General features: G+C 40.6%; 1 pseudogene; it reads right to left on the bottom strand.

Annotated features, from left to right (window-relative positions):
• Positions 1 to 7,474: 7,474 nt before the first annotated feature.
• On the bottom strand, positions 7,475 to 7,592 carry LOC126095304 (5S ribosomal RNA; annotated as a pseudogene).
• Between the last annotated feature and the right edge of the window lie 9,577 nt (positions 7,593 to 17,169).

The following is a 17,169-nucleotide window of genomic DNA, read 5'->3' on the forward strand; positions in this document are numbered from 1 at the left end:
TCCTCTCAACATCAGCCATCATCAGTTATTTTGCTCTCCAAATTGCAAAACTTGCAGAATACTTTAAGTATCTTGTTTCCTAATCTAATTCCCTTAGTATCGCCTGATTTAACTCATCTACATTCAATTACCCTTGTTTTGATTTTGTTGGTGTTCATCTTATATCCTCCTTTCAAGACACTTTCCATTCCAGTCAACTGCTCTTCCAAGTCCTTTACTGTCTCTGACAGAATTACAATGTTGTTGATAAACCTCAAAGTTTTTATTTCTTCTCCCTGAACTTTAATTCCTATTCCAAATTTTTCATTGGGGGTCCTTTACTGCTTGTTCAATGTACAGACTGAATAACATTCATCACTTCCTTCACAACCACTGCTTCCCTTTCATACCCCTCGGCTCTATATAACTGCCGTCTGATTCCTGTACAAGTTGTAAATAGTCTTTTGCTCCCTGTATCTTCTCCCCTGCTACCTTCAGACTTCAAAGAGAGTATTTCAGTCAACATTGTCAAAAGCTTTCTCTAATGCTAAAAACACAGGTTTGCCTTTCCTTGACCAAACTTCTAAGATAAGCCATAGGATCAGGATTGCCTTATGTGTTTCTACAGTTCTCCGGAATCCAAACTGATCTTCCCCAAGGTTGGCTTCCACTAGTTTTTCCATTCTTCTGTAAAAAATTCATGGTAGTGTTTTACAGCCATGTTTAGTCAACTGACAGTTTGGTAATTCTTACATCTGTCAGCACCTGCTTTCTTTGTAATTGGAGTTATTACATTCTTCTTAAAGTCTAGAGTATTTTGCCTGTCTTATATATGTTGTACATCAGATGGAATAGTTTTGTCGTGGCTGGATCTCACAAGACTATCAGTAGCTGTGACAGAATATCATCTATATCCAGGGCCCTGTTTCAACATAAATCTATCAGAGCTCTATCAAATTCTTCTCACAGTATCATCATATCTCCTATCTCATCTTCATCTATATTGCAAGGATTCATTTATACATTGCCTCATTGTGATCTTCAGGTCTGTGAGCCTCTGAATTGTTAATAATTCTTCTTGTCTGCAGAATAACTTAATTTTTACTAAACACCAGGACTTGGAAACTCTGATCTTTTAAGGCTTTTATTTAACCTTTAAATAAAATGCATATTAGATGATAAGTATCTTATTACAGCAGACCTTCTGGGTAATGAATATTTATTGGTATAAACTTCTGGTCATTGGTATCCCCTTGACAGCGTAGCTGGTGCAGAAGACTCTTTGCCGCCTTTGACTACTTTGCCTGTCAAGACTCCAAGTACGACTTCATCTCTCTTGGAACAGCACAGAGACCAGGTGGAATACCTTGTGCAAATAATAATATACACAATAAAGACTGTTCATTTATGTTAAAAATCAGTACGAGATTTCACGTCTGCGCAACAAAATTATTTATTTCTAATCTTAGGCTACAAGATATCTGAAAAATCTTGTACCCTCACAACATCCTCCTTCCTTTCTATAATATTGCCTTTCAGAACATCTCCCTTTTATAGACCTTCTATACACTCCTTCCATCTTTCAGTTTTCCCTTCTTTGCTTAGGACTGGGTTTCCATCTGAGCCCTTGACATTCATATAGCTGATTCTCTTTTCCCCAAAGGCAGTATCTATCTTTCCCCCAGTGAAATATGCTTCTAAATCCTTACATTTGTCCTCTGGCCATTCCTGCTTAGCGATTTTGCACTTGCTGTCAATTTCATTTTTTACACATTTGTGTTCCCTTTTGGCTGCTTCATTTGCTGCATTTTTCAAATTTCTTCTGCCATCAATTACATTCAATATGTCTTGTGTTATCCAAGGATTTCTACTATGCCTTGTCTTTTTTACCTATCTGATCCCCTGCTGCCTCCACTATTTCATCTCTTAAAGCTATCCATTCATCTTCTACTGTACTCCTTTCTCATGTTCTAGCCAACTGTTGCCTAATGCTCCCTCTGAAACTCTCAACGACCTCTGGGTCTTTCAGCTTATTGTAAAACATAAAACTTATCCAGGTGCCATTTCCTTCATTTCCTACCTTTTTCCACTTTCTTCACATTTAATCTACTGCAGTAATCAATAAATTGTGGTCAGAGTCCACATCTGCCCCTGGAAATGTCTTACAGTTTAAAATCTGGTTCCTAAATCTCTGTCATACCATTATATAATCAATCTGACAACTTCTGGTGTCTCCAGATCTCTTCCATGTATACAACCTAGTTTTAATGATTCTTAAACAGAGTTTAGTGACTGTTAAATTATGCTCTGTGCTAAATTCTGCCACGTGGTTTCCTCTTTCATCCTTTTCCCCCAGTCCATATTCACCTGCTATTGAATTCCAGTCCCATACACAATTAAATTTTCATCTCCTTTATCTGCCTGAATAATTTCTTTTATCTCATCATACATTCCTTCAATCTCTTCATCATCTGCAGAGCTGGTAGGCATATAAACTTATATTACTGTGGTAGGTGTGGCCTTTGTGCACAATAATGTGTTCATTATGCTGTTCATAGTAGCTTACTTGCATTCCTATTTTCTTATTCATTATTAAAGGAGCCCTTGCATTACCCCTATCTGACTCTGTATACATAACCCTGTCTTCACCTGACTAGATGTCCTGCTCCTCCTGCCACCAAACTTCACTAGTTCCCACTATATCTAACTTCAACCCACCCATTTCCCTTTTTAAATTTTCTAACTTACCAGCCAAATTATGGGATCTAACATTCCATGCTCTTGATGATGACATCCTCCTGAGTAGACCCCACCTGGAGATCCAAATGGGGGACTATTTTACCTCCGGAATATTTTACCCGAGAGGACACCATCGTCATTTGATCATACAGTAGAGTGGCATGTCCTTGGGAAAAATTACACTGTAGTTTCCCATTACTTTCAGCAGTACCAATACAGCCAGATCAGTCAATCATTCAGACTGTTGCCCCTGCAATTACTGAAAAGGCTACTGCCCTCTTCAAGAACCACACATATGTCTGGTCCCTCAACAGATACCTCTCCATTGTTGCTGCACCTACAGTACAGCTATCTGCATCACGGAGGAATGCAAGTGACCCCACCGATAGCAAGGTCCATAGTTGATGATATCAACATGGGTTATGGCATTTCTTCTACTGTAAGTAATGCCTGTGATGGATCAATAACTGTGCCACCACTCATTTCCACCAAGAGCACTAGGACACGATATTACACACTAAGAATTATGGCACTGTTTGCCCTAAGATTTTTGATAATTAAGACCTAAAGAAAAGTTGAATGTATAGTACATCTAAGCTCTACAGATCACTATCAAGTTCATGTTAACGGGTTAGTATCCTATTTTTCTGTTCATCAATGGAATGTGAGATGTATGTTCTAATAAAAATATTTGTATGTTATTAGTATTCAAATTAATATACTTAGATGAATATGTGCTTAGCTTGTAGATGAACATGTGTTGGTACTTAAACAGAATCAGTTCAAATATCACACATTGAATGTCAATGAATATTGTGCGAAAGAGATCTTTGTATGCTGTACCCCAACTTCCAACACAAATTTCAAGTGCAAAAGTTAACAAAGAATACAATACACAAACTACCAATGTATTTTGTATTTGAAATAGTCAATCAACTGGACATCAGGTCTACATGTCATTAACACAATTACATCAAATGACAAGCTTTAAAACACTGTTTTGAGGTCTTCCATACTCAACTATCATTCTAGCCGATATGTATTGAATCTGATTTCAAAGAAACCAGTAGAGCATTTGAATACAATGTCAATAGGTTAAAGATAAAACAACTGATACACACATAGAGCTGGCCGGGCTGGCTGAGTGGTTCTAGGTGCTACAGTCTGGAAGCGCACGACCGCTACGGTCGCAAGTTCGAATCCTGCCTCGGGCATGGATGTGTGTGATGACCTTACATTAGTTAGGTTTAAGTAGTTCTAAGTTCTAGGGAACTGATGACCTCAGAAGTTAAGTCCCATAGTACTCAGAGCCATTTGAACCAACACACATAGAGTAAGAAAAACACACACTTAATCTTATTTTCATTATATCTTTCACAGCAAGGATAGCAAAGTTTATTTAACATATCTCTTCTAGAGTACATCTGCACTGATATCCAACAGTTCACTGATGTAAATACAATACCCACAAATGTCAACTATCACAAAGGAGGTATGGAATGTACTTTTCAGAATTTATAGTCTCAAAGGATAAATATATTTTAATGGCATCATTTCTCTTCCAGCTATATTTAGAACTAGCTCTGGGCATCTCCAGGAAAAAAATGCACTAGTGTGGATATAGCTGTACTATTAGCAGGTTGCAAACTGTACGCTCTACTTTTTGTCAATGTGTAGGTAATTTTATCTGGATGTATAGAAAGTAGAAGTTATATGCTTGGAAAGCTAGAGAAAATGACACTAGTGCATTATTAGCAATATGAAGAGCTGTAGCCGTTACAGAGCAGAAAATGTGTTGAAAATAAGGCAACATAAAAGTGTACTAACATACGTAATGGAGTTCTGAGAAGCAGTGACTTATCTAGGATAGATTGTTTGCAAAATGAAACAACAAAATGTGTGGGTAAAGGAGTTATTACTCTGTTCACTCATAAATAGAGAGGAAAAACAAATACCTAAAAGCCTCTGTAAAAGGCCTAATTTCTCTCATCTTATCTTGGTGGTCTTCCTATGTGAAATGTATGTTGGTGACAGAACAACTGACCTGCAGTCGGCCTCAAACACCAGATCCCTAAATCCCTACAATAGTGCCTCATGATAAGAACATCGTCTTCCCCCCAGGGATTCCCATTTTAGTTCACAAAGCATTTCTAAATACTTGCACACTGATCAAACATACCGGCAACAAATCTAGCAGCGTGCCTTTGAATTGGTTCAATATCTTCATTTAATCCAACCTGTTGGGGATGTACATCTACATTTATATGAATACTCCACAAACCATTATACGCTGCACAGTGGAGGGTACCTTGTACCATTAACAGGTATTTCCTCTGCTACTCCACTCAAAATAGTGTGAGAGAAAAACACCTGTCTAAGAGCCACCAATGAGACCTAATTAATCACATCTTACTTTCATGGTCCTTATGCAGAATGTATGTTGATCTTTCTGCAGTAGGCCTCAAATGCTGGTTCTCTGAATTTCCCCCAAGAGTGCCTCACAAAAAGAGAATTGTCTTCCCTACAGGGATTCCCATCTGAGTTCATGAAGCATCTTTGTAATAAATGAATGGTGACTGAACATGTCAGTAACAAATCTAGCAGCATGCCTCTGAATTGCTTCAACATCTTCCTTTAATCTGACCTGGTGGGGATTCCAACCAGCTGAACAGTACTCAAGAATGGGTTGCAGTAGCCTTCTATATGTGATCTACTTTACAGATAAACTACCTTTTCCCAAAATTCTCCCAATAACATGAAGTTGAGTGTCAGCTTCCCTACTACCAACCTGACCTGCTCATTCCATGTTATATCACTTTGCAGTGTTATGTCAACATATTTAATTGCTGTGACTGTGTGAAACAGCTCCCTGGTAATGTATTTGAGTGTTACAGGATTTTTTTCCAACTTATTTCCTTTAACTTACATTTTTCTACATTTAGAGGAAGATGACATTCACCACATATAGACTTCTCTTGAATGATTCTACAAATGGTGCGGTGGAATCGGGTAACTGGTAAAAACATCTCATAATTAACTTCAGTTCACTTAAGCCTGCTACTTGTGTCCAGATAACTTCACAGTCAGACTAAATTTTAACCTCAGTATACACAACATTTTTGTCAACAACAATGAACAGTCTCTCTCCTAGAAGTTTGTGCATGTGCATGCACACCTACTTTGTCTGCAATCTGATTTTGCTCTACATCAATTGGTAAGTGTTCTTCAGAAGACCTCAAAGTACTGGCAAGCCTAAGAAACACCCACATCCATTACACATGTACTGTGCTACCCCAGTATCTGTTTCCTTTGTATAGCGTTCTTCTGATCTAGCAAGGGGAGTCCTGGAGTCCTACAACCCCCCCCCCCCCCCCCGCCCACCACCTCACAATGTAATGTAGGTCCAGAAATCTGCAGCCATGACTGTCACAGAATCAATTGAGCTTCTCGCTGAGCCCTTCCACCCGGCTGCATATGAAAGAACCCTCACATACTCTGGGTACAATGCTGCAAATTGTAAGCTTTGCTTGCGCTCCATAAGTGAGGCCACCAGTCATCACTTCTGCCAACTACCTGTAGGAACTGAAGATGGCCTCTGAACCTGAATGACAGGCATCATTGGTGCTGACAAGAGCAATAACTCACAGACTACTGAACCCTGCACTCCGGACAGCTGCATGTGGCACCACTTCCACATCTCAGATAAAGTCCTTGGCAGATACACCGAATGCACCTTGGAATTCTTTCTGGTCATGGGCCCCACTTCCCTAATTGGATCCATAACATGCTTAACATTGGTGTTCCCGATAATTATTGAACCCTTTCTCCTGAGTCCCTGCTTGGATCCTGCTGAAGGAGTGGCCACCTGTTCATCACAGAATGAATGGGCAAGGCCAAATGACAAGTCCCCACATTGACTCTATGCCTCGAGTGACATGACCCCATAGCAACCTGCTACTCATCCCGCAGTGAGCGTGGATCCCCTGCATTGGGGTCTGCAGCTCGTGGTCGTGCGGTAGCGTTCTCGCTTCCCATGCCTGGGTTCCCGGGTTCGATTCCCGGCGGGGTCAGGGATTTTCTCTGCCTCGATATGACTGGGTGTTGTGTGCTGTCCTTAGGTTAGTTAGGTTTAAGTAGTTCTAAGTTCTAGGGGACTGATGACCATAGATGTTAAGTCCCATAGTGCTCAGAGCCAGAGCCCCTGCATTGGGTACACTGGAAGATGCCTCGACAGCAGAGCTCTTGGGCAAAACGAGCGACGTCTGAGGTATGCCAAGTGAGGTGCCAGGTGCTCTGCCATTGCTACAGCCTGTGGTTGAACCCAGCAGATAGTTGACTGTTTCCATAAGCATCTTCTGCTGTCCGCAAACTGTGTCTGCATACAGTCAATCCATCCTACTACTACTAACTGAAAACTGAACCATGAAAACAAACAGAAAAAGCTAAATACATGACTTGTTAGTTTCCTGGAATTTCATCAATGGAAGCTGGAAGCAGACTGCAGTGCCCGCACAGCACTAACTGAAAAATTTGAAAGCTGTGGCATATGTAAAAGCACTCCGTCTTCAGGCCACAAGTGGCCCATCGGGACCATCCAACTGCCGTGTTATCCTCAGGTGAGGATGTAGACAGGAGGGATGTGTGGTCAGCACACCGCTCTCCCGGTTGTTAAGATGGTTATCTTTGACCGGAGCCGCTACTATTCAGTCGAGTAGCTCCTCAATTGGCATCACGAGGCTGAGTGCACCCCAAAAAATGGCAACAGTGCATGGCAGCCTGGATGGTCACCCATCCAAGTGCTGGCCACGCCCAATAGTGCTTAACTTCGGTGATCTCACGGGAACCGGTGTATCCACTGCGGCAAGGCCATTGCCTGTGGCATATGTAGACATGCAGGGAAATAGACAAAATCGTGTCAGTAACAGAAAGCAGTATGTGACAGCAGAATCTGGATCCAGACTTGAAATCAGGGATATTGCATATGGTGTATCACAAGGATTTTTACTTCAACCTCTTCTGTGTCACTGACACTTGCATGCAACATTTAAGGACAAAAGTAAGTTTCACATTGTGTGTCACTGGCAAGTCACGTAACTTGATGAAATTTAGACCACATGTAGAAAGAACTGCTACTGTATAGCACAGAAGATAACAAAAAGAACTATGCAATCAGATGAACAGAAATGAAACATTTATTCAAAGTCAACAATTACACTGAAGACATCACAATTCATGATGGTTCCCATGACATTACAAATAGTTCTTAATAGTGTGTGTGATCAAAGTGGATGGTAATGCCTGCTGTGCAATGCAGTCCCATGCTGGCCACAAGATTGGCAAAGAGTGATTGTGGTAGCACATTCCATTCCCCACCAGTGAAGCTGACAACTGCTCGGTGGTCATTGGTAAATGTGGACATGCTGCAGTACATCTCCCCAATGCACCCCACACAAGCTTGATGGGATTTAATTTGGCAAAAGGGGGGAGGGAACAGAATGGGAAGGCCAGTCTATTTGCCAAATATCCTTTCCTTCCATGATCTCCTCCATCTGTGCTGTTTGACACAGTTACACATTGTCATCCATAAGACTGAAGAGAGGGCCAAACACACCTCCAACAAGATGCACATGGGAAGGAGTACAATGTCGCACAAACAATGAGTAGTGAGTGTACCGCATTCAAAGATTTGTAGGTCGATACACCCATGCAACATAATGCCTTCCTACATCATAACACTGGGACCACCAAAATAATCATGTTCAACAATGTTCCTGGATGTATTATTTGTTCCCACATCCTGACATATGAGGATATGTCCAATACAGAGGATATATGGTGAATGGACTGCCCTTCCTGTTCCTGCAGTTTAAATTCCATCGAGCACATGTGGGCTGTGCTGTGACACTGCAGCACATTTACATGCACCAACAATTACATGGCATTTGTCATCCACAATGGTAGAGGAATGAAATTCCCTACCCCAAGAACTTCTTGTCAACCTTGTGACCAGTATGGGAGCTTGCTGCAGAGCATTTACTGCCATCCATGGTGACCACACAACTTATTAAGAATAATGCCTTGTCTTTTGTAATGTCCAGGGAACCACTGGAATCATGGTTACTTTAGTGTTGTTATTGTCTTTGAATAAAAGAGACATTTCAGTCTGTCTCACTGCATAGTTACCCAATGCACTATATTGTAGCAGTTCTTTCTATGTACGGTCCAAGATTCATTGTGTTACAGTGACTTGGCAGCGACACTTCATGCAGAAGTTACTTTCATTCTTAACTTTTGCACACCAGTGTATTCATTAAGAATATTGAAGTCAGTGAGAAGGATAAAAAAATACTGTATACTGATGAGACAATAGTGAGTGTGGAATAAAATCTGGAAACACTGGAAATAAGTGTGTTTCTGTCAGTAAATAACATAGTATCGCGGCTCACACAGAATGACTTAATTATAAATCTAAAAAATACAGTGTTCTTGGTATTCATGAAGAAAGAAACGGATCTATAACATTTTTTGAATTAACAATTGTCAATAAGCTCGAATGGAGACAACATATGAACAATATCAGCAATAAATCAAGCACTGTAATATTTATTATGAAATAGCTTGCACATTATGCTAACAAACAACTTCTGTGTGCCATACACCATGCTCTACTTGAACCATACATACAATATGGTATTACTGTCTGTGGTAACTCTAGCAGCAATAATATAAAAAAAAATTTGTATTTCATTCTGAAATAAAAGAAAAAAAATTGACTCGTACAGAAATGCCTTCCATAACCTAAAAATATTGACAGTGCATCCATGTACAATTACAAAACACTAATTTCAAGGCATCACATTATTAGAAAAAGAATGTTCATTCATATGAGACAAGAAATAAAGACAAGCTGAGAAGTATACCAAACAGGCTGGGCACTGCTGAAAAAGGCCCTTGATACTTGATGTAGAACTGGTAAAGCATCTTCCTAAGAGTCTGTAGAACAAAATGGATGAAATGACAGTCCAGAAACTTCTGAAGGAATATTTAATGGAAAAAATAATTTTATAGTGTAGACGCATATACAGTATGTGTAAAGAATGAGGGGTTATAAATCCATAAATCAGTTTTGGTAAATAAAAAGTTTCTAGTGCAGCTCACAGGTATTATTTTAATAAATAAAAAATTTCTGTTATTACCTGTATGTATGTATCGTGATCACTTGAATACATTGTAGCATGTAATAACTTTAAGGCCCAATAGTACCTGTGAGAAAAATGTATACAGCATTACTATCATTATTGCCACCTTGATGTTTTATATTGTAATTTTTAGGCTAAAAATTTTAAGATATTACATTAAGTTGACTTGTCCTATATTACAAGTACACACTCTGTACATAATGTAATCAGATGGGATGAAATAAAAAGCAACCAGTCAGTGAGCCATCTAGTTACTGTCACAATCAATTACGGTCAGTGACATGTTGATCAAATTATTTGCCAAATAATTAGATTGGTCCCTGTTCCCATGTAACAGACATTGTCAAAAATGGTAAAATGATAGTAAATGAAATTAATAAATGAAGGAAAATTTCAACTTCTTCCAAGATATAAACAACCTATGGTGGACAAAGAGGTTTTCACCCCCAGAAAATGTATTGGATGGTGTGAACTTCAATATCAGGAAGCAGAAGCCACGTCATATTCAGCAGAAGTTAGGTCACCCCTATAAGAAGTCACATCACCAACAGCAAAAGATCCAAGACTGGCAGCAGAACATCTTTTATGTGCAGCAGAAAACCCATCCCCTACTGTAGCAGCTGCAGTGAATATTAGAATGCAGCCAAAAGAAATATCCACAGAGCTCTGAAAACAGTAGTACTCAAGGATTTTTCTACCCTACTCCAAAATAGGATCAGATATGACACAGCAAAGTGCAAGTTGAAATGTTTGCTGTCTCTGTTCTAGAGGTTTTCATATTTTAAGCTCTTACACACAGAGTCTGAGAAATAAACCTTTTCCCTTAAATCTGCATTTAATTTTACTACATAAATTTTACTAAAAATGTGGTACAGAACACTGGTGCAGAAACTTTTGGACTAGATACTGTTAACTTTAGACATTGTAATTTGTCTAGTCAGTTCTGCAGGAAGGAAGCCAAAAGTGGAAGGGTTCGTGTTTTTGGTAAATCTATTGTTGAATATAAAATACGGTGTAAGATAGAAGCAATTGGTATTGAAAAGGATTTTGAAGAGGCTGCTGTTCAGTTCCACAGGAAAAAGAGTAAAGTAATAACCATAGCAGTCAATACAGTAGATTATCTGGTGGTGGTGGTGGTGCTGCTGGTGGTGGTGGTAGTACAAAAATAACATAATGCATATTTACAGGCATTTACATAGTTATAAGTCTAGTTTGACAAGGATGGAACAGGTACTTGGCTGTAGTAAAATAGGAACCATACTGGTATTTGATTTGTGTAATTTAGGGAAATGACTGAAAAATAAATCAGGACAGCTGGATGAAGACTCAGCTCATTTGGTTTACCTTAGTGTACAACAGTTCTGCAAAGACGTTAGTAAGTAATGTTAAAGGCTACTACTACACTGTTAATTCATTTCTCATTCACAATCACTGCACACACTAAATTCTATGCACACATTATGACATAATATAAGGCAGTTATGAGTTTTGTTTCCTTGGATGATGACCTCCCTTAGTATTTCTCAGGATTATCACAGGCACTGGGTCTGTGAAGTACAGAAATATGCAAACTATGAATTATTAACCATCAGCACTTTATTTCCATAGGAACGTTTCTAATAATGCACTCACTGCACCAACTAGTCATAACTGTGTCTGATGTCAAACCACAAATAAATATGGATTTGTCAAGATTCCATTGTGAGCCAAAAAAAGACATAAATTCTGCATTGAAACCATGTAAGTTGGAAACAGTTCTGTTCATGCAGGTGGCCAGTGACGCAGCACGACTACTCTGTAAATGGATGCACTCTGCAACCAGCATACACTGACACCACAATTCGTTAGCATTACACATAGTGACTGCTTGCCCTCGTTCTCGCATGAGGCAGCTGTGTCCAAGCCTGTAACCCTTACATCACACCCCCCAAGCATGATGAGCTACCATAAGTGGCTCAAGACGACCACATAAGTATCATGAATCTGTTTTGCCAGTTGTGGCATCAGACAACATTGCAACATTTATCTCATCTGCAGAGACAAGAACAACTGGTAGTGATGAACGTGCTTTTAAAATCACAACTTGGTACATGGCATATGCTGTAGACACAAGAAAAATTAATAAAATTAAGACAAAAACAATACTGACAATGAAGTAAGGGTTAACATTACTCAATAATTCAAAAGACTCAATCCTATTTGTTGAGCAAATGAAATTTAACTCATTGTTAGTAGTCATTGTATTTCCTTGGATATCCATAATTAAGTCATTATCCTTGGAAAAACTGGACAGAGAATGGTTTGCATATGATAGTATGTACGATCTGTTATAGTAAACTGGCAACATTCTCATTAATGGGAGCTTTCCAGCTGCATGAAAAGTAGTTGGCAGTACAGAATGTGTATCAAACAAATCACATGATAAATCACAGTGAGTGGCATTTAAAATTAATCCACTACCATTTAATATGAATGTGAAAGGTTGATCTGGCATACCAGAAGCTGTATATCTAAATCTGACATAGAGAGTTGAATTGGAAGGGTAAATTATACCTTCAGAACGCCTTTTAAGAAATGGCTGTTAAAGATGCATTAAATTCTTAGGGCAGTCATCTATCATAAAAAATTCTTTTTTACAGTTGTGTTTGCCAAATCGGGGCAAATTAGCTTATGACTACATTTGCATATATGCAGACCTTGCTCATTCAGAGATAGAAAATGTCTTCAGTCCTTGTTGATGAGCAAATAATCCTTTAGCTGATATATGACATGAAGGCCTGCTTGTTGTCACATGACAGGTAACTGCATATCTTATACATTTCAAAATTATCCTTTGATGTACAATGAGCATAGGAACAATAACAGTTAGTTAATCTTCATTCATTAAAAAGTTCGTTGTAGTGTGGTCTAATGCACTGCTTTCCGGGCGGGAAGGCCGTGGGGTGAGTGGTCTGCTGTAGCCTGTTGTGGGGTTGTAAACCACTGAGGACTACAGCGGGGACAGAGCCTCTCCATCGTATCTAGGTCCCCAGTTCCATACAATACTACTACTACTGCTACTGCTACTACTACTATAACCTTAATGGAACACATTGTTATAGCAAAAATTAAAAATACAGTAAACATGATTAATTAGTTCTGAACATTAGACATAAACAAAGAACTTAATACAAATGGGTCTCTTGTGGTAACCTGTGGAATAAGATTTAGTTACACTTGCGTACTTTATCTAATAGCTGCAATCCATGTATGCACAGCACTTTCACACACGCACCTGGCTGAGAAATAAACTCACATTATGCACATCTACAATGATTCTAGAGATGTCTGGGACTGGATTGTTCAATATATGGAGACACTTTGGCCTCGAAGTCCGGGCTGCGATCTCAAGCAACTCATTTCCTGGATTTAGAAACAGCCAGTTGGCTCTTCGGTCAGCCCTTGTCGTTGTCTTGTGATGCTACAGGAAGTCTACCCAGATATGGTTTTACTCGATTGACAACAATGACACTTGAACAAAAAGGCAATTGGATCTTAAGAGTGACTGGTGACAACACCTCCAAGATCTGATATCTTCCTTTCCAAAACTTTTTGATCTGACTCTTCTTCAACAGTATATTGCTCATGTAGACAAGATCTCTGACTCGATACTGTAGTGTGACTGTTTACCAATGTTACCAAGACAAATGTGTTTCTGATATTTCATTACTTTACATTATTATTTGCTAATGGAATTTTTTCCGTTGGTGTATTTCAAATGTAATCTTTTCGATTAATTCCCCATCTAAATGGGAATTTCATCTAAAACCTACATTATCAAGATATGCATTACTACTTCATTATGTTATAAGTTACAATTAACTAATCAGTTTTCTTCAGATGTAACAAACAAGGTATGCAGTTAAACATTGTCTTCTGCTTAATATAACCACCTCCGCTAGGACCTTGCCTAGTACAGCGGTGCGGGTCTCCTGCATCGTCCCCATGCTCTGCCAAGGAGTATGGGACTTCAACATCATCATCTGCTTAATGTGGCAACATCACGGATAGTAATGTGACCTATGTTCGACGTCAGCTTGCAGCAATCACTCACAAACGGCAAGTGGCAGCGCTACCAGTGGAAGTTTTATGAAGGTATCGGGGTGGGGGATGCGGAAAACAGTACAGTCATTGTCGTAATGTGGAGGAGAGATTCTGACATCCAAAAAGACATGATCGTTGGCATTCAGGCGAAGTGTGGAAGCATTTTCGAAACGACTAAGTTTGTAAACTATTCGCCAGCTGCCGTGGCTAACGTATACAATGCACGCAAAATGGTGCTTTCCAAAAAGGCACCGAGATAACTGTGGTGCACCAAAGGCCATATAAACACATCAAAAAAGTTTTTCTTTGACATAGACGTTGTTGTGGGTATTGTATCACAGACACAGTCCCTTTGACTGTTCAGAGATGTCACTAAACCTTCCCAAAGACGTAATCAACCATGCATGAGCAGCGCCTATTAGACAGAGGGGATCCGACAGCCGACCAGTTGCAGTGATTCCACCAGGAAGGAGGTACACGGCTCTGTTGTCTGTAGTTCAACCATGCCTAGACGGTCAATACCGCGGTTAGATCACGCCCAGATTGTTACTTTGTGCCAGGAAGTGCTCTTCACAAGGGAAGTGTCCAGGCGTCTCGGAGTGAACCAAAGCGACTTCGTTCGGACTTGGAGGAGATACAGAAAGACAGGAATTGTCGAAGACATGCCTCGATCAGACCGCACAAGGGCTACTACTGCAGTGGATGACCACTACCTACAGATTATGGCTCGGAGAAACCATGAGAGCAACGCCACTATGTTGAATAATGCTTTTCGTGCAGCCACAGGACGTCGTGTTACGACTCAAACTGTGCGCAGTAGGCTGCATAATGCGCAACTTCACTCCCGACGTCCATAGTGAGGTCCATCCTTGCAACCACGACGCCATGCAGCGCAGTACTGATGGACCCAACAACATGCCTTCAACCAGACAATCGTCAGAGACTTGTTTGGAGGCAGCCTTGTCAAGCTGAACGCCTTAGACACACTGTCCAACATGTGCAGCAAGGTGGTGGTTCCCCGCTGTTTTCGGCTGGCATTATGTGGGGCCGAATACGCCGCTGGAGGTCATGGAAGGCGCCGTAATGGCTAATCGATTCATGAATGCCATCCTCCGACCAATAGTGCAATTATATCGGCAGCATATTGGCGACGCATTCGTCTTCATTGACGACAATTCGCGCCCCCTCCCCCTCGTGCACATCCTGTGAATGACTTCCATCAGGGTCCGCAGCTTGTGGTCATGCGGTAGCGTTCTCGCTTCCCATGCCCGGGTTCCCGGGTTCGATTCCCGGCGGGGTCAGGGATTTTCTCTGCCTCGCGATGACTGAGTGTTGTGTGATGTCCTTAGGTTAGTTAGGTTTAAGTAGTTCTAAGCTCTAGGGGACTGATGACCATAGATGTTAAGTCCCATAGTGCTCAGAGCCATTTTTGAACTTTCTTCAGGATAACGACATCGCTCGACTACAGTGGCCAACATGTTCTCCAGACATGAACCCTATCGAACATGCTTGGGATAGATTGAAAAGGGCTGTTTGTGGACGACGTGACCTGCCAACCACTCTTGAGGGATCTACGCCAGAATCGCCGTTGAGGAGTGGGACAATATAGACCAACAGTGCCTTAATGAACTTGTGGATATTATGCCACGACGAATCATTAATGCAAGGAGACATGCTACTAGGTATTAGAGGTACTGGTGTGTACAGCAGTCTGGACCACCACCTCTGAAGGTCTCACTGTATGGTGGTACAACATGCAATGTGTGGTTTTCATGAGCAATAAAAAGGGCGGAAATGATGTTTATGTTGATCTCTATTCTAATTTTCTGTACAGGTTCCGGAACTCTCGGAAGCGAAGAGATGCAAAACTTTTTTTGATGTGTGTATAACAATGTTGAACGGCAGCCCCGTAGATGTATACAGGCGAATAGACGTGCAACTGTTGAGCGACTTACCTCCTATATGGACCAAAGGGCTTCCAATAGTGTCTTCTCAACGACCGCTGCTGCGTATGGGCTACCGCAGCAGAAGCTTGCTTCATGCGCGCATTCTGATTGCTGTTCATCAAGGATAAAGACTGGAATTTGCACGCCGATACCGCAGCTAGACGTCCACTGAGTTGCGACAGGTGGCCTTTTCAGATGAATCACGTTTAATGCTGCATTGGAGAGATGCCCGTTGGCTTGTACGGTATGAAACTTACGGAAGCAAACATCCTGCAAGCGGGAGGGAGCATTATGGCTCGGGGAATGTTTTCGTGGCATTCCGTGGGTGATCATGCCATTCTGGAAGACACCATGGATCAATACAAGTGTGCATCTATTCTTGGGGACCATGTCCACCCCTACATCCAGTCTGTTTTTCCTCGGCACGATGGCAACTACCAGCAGGACAATGCAATGTGTCACACAGCTCGCAGCGTACGTGTGTGGTTCGAAGAGCACCAGGATGAGTTTATGGTTCCCCCCCCCCCCCCCCTGGCCTCCAAAATCCCCGGATTTAACCCCATTCGAGAGTCTGTGGGACCATCCTGCTTGGATTCGGACCTAAGAGGACGTTCTTGTGTAAAGCTCATCTTGTTGTACCAGCTGATAATGTAAGTTGTACTTAAAACCCGAAAAATATAATGGTTATTTTGTCAAAAGAATTTGTGTATGTGGTCAATCCATTGTAAATCTGATACCTTTATTGTGTTAAGTAGATATGGTCCTTAACAAAGAATTTTCATTGTTAGGCGCCATCTTACAAAAATCTTTAACATTTTTCTTTTAGCTCATCTACCAGACGTGCCGTCGGTTAGGACAATTAACTTTATTTCAGATCTCACGAGACCGGAGGCAAACACTAATAATTTAACAATTTTACTTACAGTTTTTCTTTATATAACGAAATAACATCTCAGGCAGAAAAGGTCTGGTGACAGGATTCCAGTTCCATTATAGGATTTCATTTGTAGATGCTACTCTTGTTATCTTATATTGGGGAATCGAGACGAAACCACGATGTATCGACGATTACGTAACTACCGTGAGAACTGAGCTAGTTTACTGAGTGCTTATATACGTCGGGCTAAATTAAACAACGTATTACACTGTTAACAACATTCCTACAGTAGTTATTTCTCTTTTATGCTGAGCCATTGCAGTAATGTGTGTTTCTTTTTTGTATA

Source organism: Schistocerca cancellata, chromosome 1 (genome assembly GCF_023864275.1).
Source record: "Schistocerca cancellata isolate TAMUIC-IGC-003103 chromosome 1, iqSchCanc2.1, whole genome shotgun sequence".
Taxonomy (NCBI): Eukaryota; Metazoa; Arthropoda; class Insecta; order Orthoptera; family Acrididae; genus Schistocerca; species Schistocerca cancellata.